Below are 14541 nucleotides of genomic sequence, written 5' to 3' on the forward strand. Positions count from 1 at the left end.
AAACACATAGCTGGAATAGTATTTAAGAAAACCCATGCGACCTATCTGAAAAGCTTATAGTTTCTCTGGGAAAAAATTGCTAGAATTATTCCTGGAAAAAACCAAAACTGTCATTTTTATGCTCACGAACAACCAGGAGACAGAAGGGCCGGGTGTCCCTTGCTTGGTGTCTTTGTCAGAGGGATGTCTTCTCTGATTTCAACTCAGTTAGGAAAACATTTCAAGGCATGAGCCTTCTTTAATCCCTCACATAATTAGTGTTCAAACATGAATTTTCATAACTGGGGTGTTTCTGAATTGGCATTCTATGGATTTATGAGGCAGCAAAACAAAATTTCTGGATGATTTTTAAAATTTTTATTATGTCACGTTCTCTGCATATGAAGACATATAGCATATAAAGTATGATGCTAGTAGTACAAGGAACACTCACCGCTCAGTTTAAGAACAAAAACATTACCAAGGTCACTGTGGTTTTCCTTAGTGACCTTCCACTGCCTTCCTTTTTGGGAGGCAATTTTCATCCCAAATTTTATGTTTAACATAAAATTCCTTTAAAGAATATTATTTATTTCCTTTAAAGAATATTATTTATTTCCTTTAAAGAATATTAAATATTTTCTTTAAAGAATATTATTACCACATATGTAAGTATCCCTAAATAATAGATTAATTATGCTTGTTTGTATATTTTCATTTTCAAAAAATGAGGTAAACATCAGAAAAGCTTAGATACCCACGGTGGCCAAAATGGAGATTTCCATGGCAAATTCCTTTAAGCAAGTGAGCCAACTGCACCCTGGACGGTCTGCTTCTGTTTGGATCCCCCATCCGTTAAGAAGATGCTTCTGGGGCTTCCCTGGTGGCGCAGTGGTTGAGAGTTCGCCTGCCGATTCAGGGGACACGGGTTCATGCCCCGGTCCAGGAGGATCCCACATGCCGCGGAGCGGCTGGGCCCGTGAGCCATGGCCGCTGAGCCTGCGCGTCCGGAGCCTGTGCTCTGCAACGGAAGAGGCCACAACAGTGAGAGGCCCGCGTACGGCAAAAAAAAAAAAAAAAAAAAAAGAAGATGCTTCTGAAAACTACATATGGACCATGTATCCTATACTCCCCATTTGCCAAAGTACTTCTTTACTTTTGCTGTTTGAAAAGCGACATGCAGTCTATGCAATAATTTTGCCGGTGTTAATAGCATATTAGAAAATAAAAACATATTAAATTCAAAATTTGACATAACAATGACTTTGACCATTCGACCTGAAGGAATAGTCAAGTGCTTTCACAAGTGAAATAATTACGCTGTTTAACTTATAACATGATTAAGTTGACTGTAAGTATAAGTGCTAAATTTCAGGTACCGAGACTGTGGTTAGTTGAGGGTCTCCCATCTGGATCTTGTAAAGCCCTGTGGTCCTTTTTGCAGGTCTTTATTCTCCTTGATCACCTATTGGCTGCTCACGTATTTATTGGTTCACCTCCCTCCCACTTGAACTTTGCCCTCTCTCAACATCTGTCTTTCCTTAACCCACACTTAGTTGGCATCTGTCTTCACATCATGTCATGTCTGTCTCTACAAGTCTCTCACTCTTGCTTTGTCCAGGATGCAGAATGAATTTAAATTCTGGGTGATTGGAGTGCAGATTGAAACCTTCTGAAGGGACTCTGGCCAGATCTAAAATAAGTTGTTTGATCACAGGGAGAGAGATGTAAAAACTTCAAGGATAGGGTGGCAGATATGAAGATAGACAAGGAGAAGGTGAGATGTGGAGATAGATGGATGGGGGTAAAATTTTAGTACAAGATGAAAAATAGAAAGAAAATTAATTTTAAAGGAATTCTACACTCACAATTTTCATGGTTCTGGACAATTAAAACTCAACTTTAGTTTTCGTATTTTATCATGGGCTGTTTGCTGGGGCTTCCTCATAAATAAGGCCACCAGATTGTTTCAATAGAGCTTGCATCTAGCTTGTAATACAATTAATTGGTGATTCTGTTTGTATTATCCTTCTGCAATCTACGCACTCAAGGCATCCCTTTAAGTAGACAATAAATTCTTTTTGACAGGATAAGACTCTGCTACTAGGCACTTAGTCAAAATTAATCTTTTGGATATTAAATAAACATCCAGGAAAGGTGATCCCTGAGGCAGTGAGGAATAAAGCAAAGGGATGGGTGGGAGACCTGTCACTGAAATCTCACTGTTGGCTGCCAGGGCTCCCACCCTCTTACACTGAACTGAATTCTACGTGGTCTTTCAGGCTCAGCTTTGAGTCCTTTTTTTAATTTTATTTTTTTAAATTTATTCATTTTTATTTTTGATTGGCGTATAGTTGATTTACAATGTTGGTTTAGTTTCTGCTGTACAGCAAAGTGAATCAGTTGTACATATACATATATCCATTCTTTTTTAGATTCTTTTCCCATATAGGTCATTAGAGAGTATTGAGTAGAATTCCCTGTGCTATACAGTAGGTTCTTACTTAGTTATCTATTTTGTATACAGTAGTGTGTTTATGTCAATCCCATTCTTCCCAGTTATCCCTCCCCTGCTTTACCCCCGGTAACCATATGTTTGTTTTCTACATCTGTGACTCTGTTCCTGCTTTGCTTTGCTTTGCTTTGCTTTGCTTTGCTTATATGTGGAATCTAAAAAAAAGAGTACAGGGGCTTCCCTGGGGGCGCAGTGGTTGAGAACCTGCCTGCTAATACAGGGGACACAGGTTCGAGCCCCAGTCTGGGAGGATCCCACATGCCATGGAGCAATTGGGCCCGTGCGCCACAACTACTGAGCCTGCGCGTCTGGAGCTTGTGCTCCGCAACAAGAGAGGCCGCGATAGTGAGAGGCCCGTGCACCGCGATGAAGAGTGGCCCTGGCTCGCCACAACTAGAGAAAGCCCTCGCACAGAAACGAAGACCCAACACAGCAAAAATAAATTAATTAATTAATGAAAAAAAGAGTACAAATGAAATTGTTTGCAAAGCTTTGAGTTCTTTTATGCAGGAAGCACATTAGAGCCAAGAAGTAACACGGAGCTTTGGCAGGTCTGATCCCAGGGGGAAGCTTCTGTGTCATTGATTTTGTTGGGAATCTGAGGAGAACTGAGACTCCCAGAAGAACATACAGTTTACACACTTCTGTGACGAAGAGGCATTTTCAAGTGTGGCTACTACTGTTCTCTACTCTCTCTAGCCAGGGAAACTCTGGTTCACTGGGATGGAGAGTGGCTGCCCTGCGCCTGGGGTCCTGGAAGATCTCCCGACACAGAGCCGTGAATCTTCTGAATAGAAGGAAAATTGATGGCCAGAGGAAGCCCCCAAAGCTGGTGTTTCTCCAGTTTTCATGTGCTTACGACTCCCCTGGGGATCTTGGTAAAATGCAGATTCCAGAGCTACTGATAGATTGAGTCGGGGGTGGGAGGGCACCGAGAAGCTGCCTTTCCAGCAAGCTCCCAGGTGTCACTGCTGTTACTTTGCGGTCTAGACTTTGAATGGAACAGCCCTAAGGAGTCCCCGTACCACGATTAATTCCATCGGGAAACCAGAACGGCTTCAATGAATATTCACAACCAAAGAACAGGCTCTGGAAGGCTGCCCACAGGCTGGAGAGGGACCAAGGGCACCTCTGTCCAGTAAGATCAGCAGAATTGACTCTGGAATCCAGTGTGGTCGATGACAGAGCAGATCACCTCTCCATCCAGGAACCAGCATCCTGAGCAAATAGATGAGCGATGTTTGTGACCCCGAATGGGAAACCCCTAGCACAGAACCTGGGTGATACCAATGGCAATGAATGAGGGCCACCCTGGCTGTGCCAACTGTGGTGATTGACCTGCTATTCATCCGGGGTTGCAGAGGACCCATCAGGGCAGAGAAGTGACCAAGACCCCGGCCTCCGGTGGGGCAGCCTGGGTGCAGGACCTGCCCTGTCATGTCTTAGCTGCATCCCTTAGGAAGTTCCTTAGCCTTTCGGGCCCTCATAATTTTCCGTATGTAACTAGAGATACTAAAGTGCCTTCTTCCCGGGGTTGTTGTGAGACACATAAAAACACTTATCACCGTGCCTGGCATTTAAAAATGCTCAGTAAAAATTACTTATTATGCTTCCAGCAAGATAAATTTTGCCTTTGATGATATCTAGCGACTTTATCAGAATAAAGACTTTCTTATACACCTTATTGTGACAAATGCAAAATACTCACATAGGAGCTGAATTTTTTTTTTTGAGTTCACTTGATCGGAGTATGTACGTTACAGCAAGTCCCCTACAAACGAACGAGTTCTGTTCCCAGAGCACATTCACAAGTCCAATGTGTTCGTAAGTCCAACAAAGTTAGCGTAGGTACCAAACTAGCACAATCGGCTAGATAGTACTGTACTCTAATAGGTTTATAATGCTTTTCACATAAGTAATACATAAGAAAACAAACAAAAAATAAAGAAAACATTTTTAATCTTACAGTACAGTCCCTTGAAAAGTACAGTAGTCCGGTACACCAGCTGGCGTACAGGGGCTGACATCGAGTGAACAGGCAGGAAGAGTTACTGACTGGAGGAGGGAGAGGAGGTGGGAGATGGTAGAGCTGAAGGGTTGTCAGCAACAGGAGATGGAGGGCAAGCTGCACTTTCACTTTCACGGATGGCACAGGCTCTGGGTCCTTGCTGGATTCAATTCTATCTACCCTCTCAAAAAAATGATCCAGTGATGTCTGGGTAGCAGCTCTTTTTTTCTCATCATAGATGACACGGTAGCACTGGATTGCATTCTGAACGGCTGCTGCAACCTTCGTGTACCGTTCTACGTTTGGGTCCTGTGCCTCAAAAACTAGCAGTGCCTCCTTAAATAAAGAAAATCCCCTGCCATTTCCTGCGTTGTGAATCACTTTGGTTCTTCAGTTTCTTCTTCCTCTTGTCTCTCTTTGTCCTTTCTGTGGGCCTCCAATTCCTAATGCTGCTTAGCAGTACCAGCTACATCACTGCTGCTTTGACACTTCTTTCCGGACATCCTGGGCTTGAGGTAAAGATACTGTACTACTGTACAGTACAGGAAAGTACACAAAAGCACAACCATTTGTAGAGGACGCAGGCACGTGACAATGTACACCAGACACATGAACTAACTTACATGATTGGACATGCCAATGCACGTTTACATCTTTGAAAGTTTGCAACTTGAAGGTTCACACGTAGGGGACTTACTGTATCTTGTTAAAATTAGTTTGCTGTTTTTGTGATAATAACCAGGCAGCAGCATGAAGCCATCCTAGACCATTTCCTCTAACTTAGCATTCTCACTTAGGGACAGTTTCATTTCACAGATTAGCCAGTTTTAACAAAGTGAAAATATTTGTCACTTCTGATATCCTGACTCCTGGGTATCTTTGTTGGCAGGCCTGCACACGCATCAGCTGGACTCAGAGTTCTCTCGGAATATGTGCTGTGTTTATGCATAATTCATTCTGTTCTTTGCTCTCTGTTGTACACGATCTATTCCTATTGCCATGAGAATAGCGATTCAATGACAATAACCTCTTTACTTTGTTTCAGTCATTTCCACAGTTACTGTGGTGACAGGTTGATTCGGGCTTTGATGCTGATGAAAAGGAAAAGAGAAACTTTTTTAATAAAGTGACTCTTTTCCGCTCAATTTGCTTTGCATCTCTTTGTGCCTCAAATTTAGCAAGTGAAACGTTTGTTCCCAGGGATGATCTGAAATACAGGGTTGGCTGTCACATGCATGATTGATTCTAAACGTACGCCTGAGTCTTTCTTACAAGACTGAACCCTAGGACAGCAAAACACACTGGAAAAAAGGCTTTCCTGTCATTGGCAGGTACACCGTCATGTCTGACTTAACCCTTGGATTGTAAACAAGCAGCGGCTGGCAAGAGATCACAAGTAAAACCAGTCTCTGAGTCTCTGTTTTCCACAAGTCTCGCCAGGAAAGGTATCTCTCCGAGCCATTACTCCACGTCACCCTCTCTTGCCCCTTGACTCTTTCAGTCCCCCTCCTCCCAGCCATATTCACTTTCCTTGTCTCCATTATTGCACCCGTCTGCCCCTCTCTGGTTTCTGTGGCTGAGCAGTGAGTCATGGAAACTACTCAAGACCCATGTCTCCTGGTTTATCCTCCAGCCGTATCCTGTTATGTGTCTGTCTTTCAGCTGCCCTTGGAACAAGATGCCTTCTTCAGTGCTACTTCTCTTGTTTAAATTTTCTGTCTTTGAATTACCAGCCATCACCCCCATTTTTAAATATTTTCTTTAATTTCATTTTAAAAAAGTAGTACTTTGGCTAAATGACAGTGTCTCTTTCAGTTATGACCTGGGTAATGGTATAAGGTGCTAACTTTAATTAGTTCTAATTAGTATTTCAAACCCAGCTGGTCCTGTGATCATTCTTCTCTCCCTCCAATAGCAGTGGGATATAGTACAGATTTTCGGAGTGTATGTGCACAAGTTTGATTTCCATTTCTCTTAACAATCATGTTATTTTTCTGATTTGAGAGAGTCTAGCTATATCCAATTAGTGGGACTGATTTTCCAATAAGTTAAATTGAACGTCTCTGGAATATTGGCGAAGGGCCAGTTCAAACGTGACATGCGTTGGAAAACTGAATCTTGTGGGTCAGATCTGGCCTGACACCTGTTTTGTAAATAGTCTTATTGACACACAGCCATACTCACTTGTTTATGTATTGTCTGTGACTGCTTTCACACTACAGAGACTATGTCCTGTAAAGCCTAAAATATTTGCTGTCTGACACTAGAAGAAAACGTTTGTGCACTTGTGGACTACCCCACACACCAGGCCTGGAAAATGTCCCTGGTTATGTCTCGAGGCAAAGTTTATCAGAAGTTCAGCCTGATATCTGAAAATCTCTTTTCCCCCAATTTGTGAAAATCAAATATTAACTCATAGGAAAGGCCAGATTATTTTCAGAGATACCACAAAGGTATTTTGCATACAAACAGGGTTGCCAGATAAAAGACACAGGACACTAAGTTAAATTTGAATTTCAGAAGAACTGCAAAGATTTTTTTGATATATGTATGTTCCAAATATTGCATGGGACATACACTAAAAATTCATTTAGTTTTCTGAAATTCAAATTTGACTGGACATCTTGGGCTTTTATTTGCTAAATCTGACAGCCCTCTCTATAAGAGGATGAAAAGAAGGGCAATGAAGAGAATCTGAAGCAACGTCTGCTTCACCGTGAGAAGTTTCTAGTTTATTAGCACCTTCTGATGTATTGTCTGGTCACATTCCAGAGTTCTCCAGTTTATATTCATGCTTTGAATCAATAATGAGAGACTTCATTCTTTTTTTTTTTTTTTTGCGGTACGCAGGCCCCTCACTGCTGTGGCCTCTCCCGTTGAGGAGCACAGGCTCCGGACGCGCAGGCTCAGCGGCCATGGCTTACGGGCCCAGCCGCTCCGTGGCATGTGGGATCTTCCTGGACTGGGGCACGAACCCATGTCCCCTGCATCGGCAGGTGGACTCTCATCCACTGCGCCACCAGGGAAGCCCTGAGACTTCAGTCTTTACACCCAGGTGTTTGGCACACAGGTGGTCTGCTTTCCAACCCTGGAATCCATGCTGTTTCTTGGCCGTTTGAAAATTTCAGTTGCCCATCAGATTTCAGGAGGGAGAGCACTTTTCGATACAGGATGAAGGGGAATTACACAGTAGGACTTCCTAGGTTTGATTTAATCACAGGAGGAGAGCAAAAACTAGAAAGTTTTACAAAACAAGTGGTTGGGAGAATTGGCGAGAGTCCAATTGTTCTAATATTGCTCTATCTGTAAGGAACAGTGTTAGGGATTTAACTGTGGTTTGGAAACATTGAGCAATGCAGAATATTAACTGAGAGAAAGCAAGGTGAGTTATACAGAAAAATAATATATTAAAATTTCTATATTAGAGTCAAGCTTCTGCTTAGCTGTGCCTTCGACCACTTAATGGACTCCTGGGAAGGCTTTCTCTAGTCGTGGCGAGCAGGGGCTACACTTCATTGCGGGTGCACGGGCTTCTCATTGCGGTGGCTTCTCATGTTGCGGAGCACGGGCTCTAGGCATGCAGGCTTCAGTAGTTGTGGCATGTGGCTTAGTAGTTGTGGTGCAGGGGCTTAGTTGCTCTGTGGCATGTGGGATCTCCCCGGACCAGGGCTCGAACCCGTGTCCCCTGCATTGGCAGGCAGATTCTTAACCACTGCGCCACCAGGGGACTGCTTTGCTGAGCGATTATAAGTCAATAACCACACGATTCTGGCTCTCTATTTCTCATCTGAAGAAGCTACGTTAGAAGATTTTGAAGCTTCTTACCAGGTCTAAACCTTGACTTCTGTTACATGCCTATGCACGTTAGATTAGATTGTGATGTCTACCGTATGTCCAAAATATCAAAATTATCAAATGTAAATGTGAACTCGAGCCCCAAATTTGGGAAACATGACAGCATTGGAAGCTAGCCTCTATAGACGAGACTGATTCCCATCAAATCAGAACAGGCCTGTTTAAATTAGATGGAGCAATGGTTTACTCTCTTAGGTTTGTCTACTTCTAGCACATGTTCCTGAAATTTTTGTATGTCTGAAATTCTGTTCCTCTCTTTCTTCATAAATATTTTAGTTTCCTGGTGGTTCGTAAAAGTTTCAGAGAAAATTTTAATTGACAGTAACTTCCATTACATGGTGCCCGGTTTGAAAGTAGGTACCACAGAAAGGAAATCTGTCTTCTGTGGGGTTTGTGATGTAGTAACCCATCAGTTCGATAGAAAAACATACACATGAGCTTATGGGAAAAGTTTCAGGGCAAATAACTGACTCGATATGCTTATTCAGAAATAGTTATTTGGGATAATACGACTAGAATTGGGGAGATGCTGATGTGTGTTCTCCATGTTAAGTATTTAAAAAAATACAGATCTAAGAGAGCAAAAAGAGTATGTAGGTATGCTAAGATTAACTTATATGTCTGCTAAAACACCATTTCTAAAACTTGATTTTAAATTTAAAACATTATAGATGAGGCTAAAATTGCCTCTGCCCACCACCCTGATTCTTCTCCCATCACCCCCACCCCTTTTGAGGTAAGTACCACTGTTGTTTCTGTGTGGGTCGTTTCAGGGGATTTTCAATGCATTTTCTCACAGAGATTTGACTTTGCTGTTTTCTGTATGTGTTAATAAGCCCAGCCTGCTGTGTTTGTCAGTGTTGGATGGGGAAACAATGCTGCTGCTGAAAGACCTTTTGCACTGGGCTTGATTATCGATTGAAGATGGCTACACTGTGGGCTCGCAGCAGGGCAAGGAGTGTGTGTGTGTGTGTGTGTGTGCGTGCGTGCATATGCTGTCATGCGTACACACACGCACATATAAATTTGGTTCACCAGCCACTCTGCACCTCGGTTTCCTTATCTGCAACCCAGAATGTGATGATCCAGAACATCACTAAGGTTCATTCAGCTCTTGGTTTCTCTGGTCTCTTATTCCGGGTGCTGACATAGCTGAAAAGATGGCTATGTGATAGGACTTCTGTTCTTTCCCCATGGTGTTTAGTTATAGTTTCTGTTTATGGCATCTAATATTGTTTGCAAAAGCTGGATACATATTCATTTGCTCTAAGTAGATCCAACTCATTTCTGTTCCCACAGACCAGGAGGAAAGGTCCAGTGATATTGGTCATCCTTTAACAGCATCTCATGGTCATTTCTTATGAGTTTTGTCCAACTCATTTGGAGTTAATCCCACTAAATTTACCCTCTCATAGTTGTTCCGGGTATCACTCTAATCCCTCATCACACCAAACCTAGTGAGCAATGCTGGCAACTCACATGTGATATCCTGCAACCCCTTGTTTCAGAGCCAAAAATTAAGCTTAGCTTCTGGGAGTCTTTCTAAGGTAGCTCACTTTCTCAAAACCGAAATTAGAAATTCGAAAAGATATACGCACTGCTATGCTCACAGAATCACTACATACAATGGCCAAGACATGGAAACAACCTAAATGTCCATCAACAGATGAACAGATAAAGAAGATGTGGTATACATACAATGGAATACCACTCAGCCATAAAAAAAGAGTGAAATAATGCCATTTGCAGCAACACGGATGGACCTAGAGATTATTATATTAAGTGAAGTAAGTCAGACAAAGACAAATATAATATGATATCACATATGTGGAATCTAAAAAAAATTATAAAAATGAACATATTAACAAAAGAAAAACAGATGCACAGACAGAGGACAGATTTGTGGTAACCAAAGGGAAAGGTGGGGGGAGGGATAGAATAGGAGTTTGGGATTAAAATATACACACTACTATACATAAAACAGATAAACAACAAGGACCCACTGTATAGCACAGGGAACTATACTCAGTATCTTGTAATAATGTATAAGGGAAAAGAATCTGGAAAAGAATATATAGATATAGATATAGATATATGCATCTGAATCGCTTTGTTATACACCTGAAACTAACACAACATTGGAAACAACTATCATTAAATTTTAAAAATTGGGAAAAAATCCCGCTACCTGTACTAAAACATCAAAAAATAGATTTTTTTCTTTACAGTACCAGATCTGGTTTATTATTATTATTATTATTGGGTTATAGTTGCTTTCCAATGTTGTGTTAGTTTCTGCTGTACGCCAAAGTGATCAGCTATATGTATACATATATCCCCTCCTTCCTGAACCTCTTAACCCCCATCCCATGCATCTAGTCATCACAAAGCACCAAACCGAGCTCCCTGCGCTATACAGCAGGTTCCCACTAGCGATCTGTTTTACACATGGTAATGTATATATGTCAATCCCAATCTCCCAATTCATCCCACCCCCTCTTCTGCCACTGTGCCCATACATCCATTTTCTCCATCTGTGTCTCTATTCCTGCCCTGCAAATATGTTCATCTGTACTATTTTTCTAGATTTCACATATATGCATTAATATACGATATTTGTTTTTCTCTTTCTGACTTATTACACTCTGTATGACAGACTCTAGGTCCATCCACACCTCTACAAAGGACACAGTTTCATTCCTTTCTATGGCTGAGTAATGTTCCATTGTATACATGTACTGAAACTTCTTTATCCATTCATCTGTCGATGGACATTTAGTTTGTTTCCATGACCTGGCTATTGTAAATAGTGTTGCAGTGAACATTGGGGTGTAGTTGTCTTTTTGAATTATGGTTTTCTCAGGGTATATGCCCAGTAGTGGGATTCCTGGGTCATATGGTAGTTCTATTTTTAGTTTTTTAAGGAACCTCCATACAATTCTCTATAGTGGTTGTTTCAATTTACATTCCTGCCAACAGTTCGAGGGTTCCCTTTTCTCCACACCCTCTCCAGCATTTATTGTTTGTAGATGGTTTGATGATGGCCATTCTAACTGGTGTTAGGTGATACCTCATTGTAGTTTTCATCTGCATTTCTCTAGTAATTAGCGATGTTGAGCAGATTTTCATGTGCCTCTTGGCCATCTGTATGTCTTCTTTGCAGAAATGTCTATTTAGGTCTTCTGCCCATTTTTTGATTGGGTTGTTTGTTTTTTGATATTTAGCTGCATGAGCTGTTTGCATATTTTGGAGATTAATCCCTTGCCCATTGCTTTGTTTGCAAATATTTTCTCCAATTCTGAGGGTTGTCTTTTTGTCTTGTTTATGGTTTCCTTTGCTGTGCAAAAGATTTTAAGTTTCATTAGGTCCCATTTTTTAATTTTTGTTTTTATTTCCATTTCTCTAGGAGGTGGGTCAGAAAGGATCTTGCTATGATTTATGTCATAGAGTGTTCTGCCTATGTTTTCCTCTAAGAGTTTTATAGTGTCTGGCCTTACATTTAACTCTTTAATCCACTTTTAGTTTATTTTTGTGTATGGTGTTAGGGAGTGTTCTAATTTCATTCTTTTACATGTAGTTGTCCAGTTTTCCCAGCACCACTTACTGAAGAGGCTGTCTTTTCTCCATTGTATATTCTTACCTCCTTTGTCATAGATTAGGTGACCATAGGTGTGTGGGTTTATCTCTGGGCTTTCTATCCTGTTCCATTGATCTATATTTCTGTTTTTTGTGCCAGTACCATATTGTCTTGATTACTGTAGCTTTGTAGTATTGTCTGAAGTCAGGGAGCCTGATTCCTTCAGCTCCTTTTTTCTTTCTCAAGATTGCTTTGGCTATTTGGGTTCTTTTGTGTTTGCATACAAATTGTAAAATTTTTGTTCTAAATCTGTGAAAAATGCCATTGGTAATTTGATAGAGACTGCATTAAATCCATAGATTGCTTTGGGTAGTATAGTCATTTTCACAATGTTGATTCTTCCAAACCAAGAACATGGTATATCTCTCCAACTGTTTGTATCATCTTTAATATCTTTCATCAGTGTCTTAAAGTTTTCTGCATACAGGTCTTTTGTCTCCTTAGGTAGGTTTATTCCTAGGTATTTTATTCTTTTTGTTGCCATGGTAAATGGGAGTGTTTCCTTAGTTTCTCTTTCAGATTTTTCATCATTAGTGTATAGGAACGCAAGAGATTTCTGTGCATTCATTTTGTATTCTGCAACTTTACCAAATTCACTGATTACCTCTAGTAGTTTTCTGGTAGCATCTTTAGGATGCATATATATCATAGTATCATGTCATCTGCAAACAGTGACAGTTTTATTTCTTCTTTTCCAATTTTGATTCTTTTTATTTCTTTTCCTTTTCTGATTGCTGTGGCTAGGACTTCCAAAACTATGTTGAATAATAGTGGCAAGAGTGGACATCCTTGTCTTGTTCCTGATCTTAGAGGAAATGCTTTCAGTTTTTCACCACTGAGAATGATGTTTGCTGTGGGTTTGTTATATATGGCCTTTATTATGTTGAAGTAGTTTCCCTCTATGCCCATGTTCTGGAGAGCTTTTATCATAAATGGGTGTTGAATTTTGTAAAAAGCTTTTTCTGCATCTATTGACATGATTATATGATTTTTATTTTTAATTTGTCAATATGGTGTATCACATTGATTGATTTGCTTATGTTGAAGAATCCTTGCATCCCTGGGATAAATCCCACTTGACCATTGTGTATGATCCTTTTAATGTGTTGCTGTATTCTGTTTGCTAGTATTTTGCTGAGGATTTTGACATCTATGTTCATCAGTGATATTGGTCTGTAATTTTATTTTTTTGTGTGATATCTTTGTCTGGCTTTGGTATCAGGGTGATGGTAACCTCAAAGAATGAGTCCAGAAGTAGTCCTTCCTCTGCAAATTTTTGGAAGAGTTTGAGAAGGATGGGTGTTCGCTCTTCTCTAAATGTGTGATAGATTCACCTGTGAAGCCATCTGGTCCTAGACTTTTGTTTGTTGGAAGATTTTTAATCACAGTTTCAATTTCATTACTTGTGATTGGTCTGTTCTTATTTTCTATTTCTTCCTGGTTCAATCTTGGAAGATGATACCTTTCTAAGAATTTGTCCATTTCCTCCAGGTTATCCATTTTATTGGCATATAGTTTCTTGTTGTACTCTCTTATAATCCTTTGTATTTCTGCACTGTCATTTGTAATTTCTCCTTTTTCGTTTCTAATTTTATTGATTTGAGTCCTCTCCCTTTTAATTTTTCTTGATGATTCTGGATAAAGGTTTATCAATTTTGTTTATTTTCTCAAAGAACCAGTATTTTGTTTTATTGATCTTTGCTGTTGTTTTCTTCATTTCTATTTCATTTATTTTTGCTCTGATCTTTATGATTTCTTTCCTTCTACTAACTTTGGGTTTTGTTTGTTCTTCTTCCTCTAATTGCTTTATGTGTAAGGTTAGGTGGTTTATTTGAGATTTTTCCTGTTTCTTGAGGTAGGATTGAATTGCTATAAACTTTCCTCTTAGGACTGCTTTTGCTGCATCCCATAGGTTTTTTCGTCATTGAGTTTTCATTGTCATTTGTTTCTGTGTATTTTTTGATTTCCTCTTTGAATTCTTCAGTGATTTCTGACTTCTATGATTATGTGAAAGTGAATTTGCATGAACTAATTTTCTTTCTCTATCAAATAGGTGATCACAATATTATCTGGGTACTGGTGTTCCTTTATAAGCTCTGCATCCTGATCCTGCATCTGTGACATTAGGATGTTGTTGCTGTTGTTGTTTTCTAATACTCTTGAAGTCTCCCTCCTCAGCCAGAGTTGCTGGTCCTCCTCACATCGAATGAAGCCTGGTGAAAACTAGAGTCCAGGCAGAGAGAAGAGACGGCTTCCTGCAGAGAGCTGAGCACAGGGTGACAGTGTTTTAAGAGCCCCTTGTTGTTTTCAATGCCATAGGACAAATGCAAAACAAACAAAAATAAACTTGTTGAAAACATACAAACAAAACAAATGGAAAACACCTTTTGCAAAGTTGTAACCTCTTTGTAATTGTATCTTTGTTACTAACCATCTTGAGCAGTTGAATAGCTAAATAATCTGAGGTTTTCAAACTAGGCCTGAATAAAATTCCACCTTAAAAGTGGCATTCCTGTGTAACCACTGACAGTTGCCACTTGGTGAAGG

The sequence above is a fragment of the Leucopleurus acutus genome (genome assembly GCF_964270905.1).
Source record: "Leucopleurus acutus genome assembly, chromosome: 15".
Classification (NCBI taxonomy): domain Eukaryota; kingdom Metazoa; phylum Chordata; class Mammalia; order Artiodactyla; family Delphinidae; genus Leucopleurus; species Leucopleurus acutus.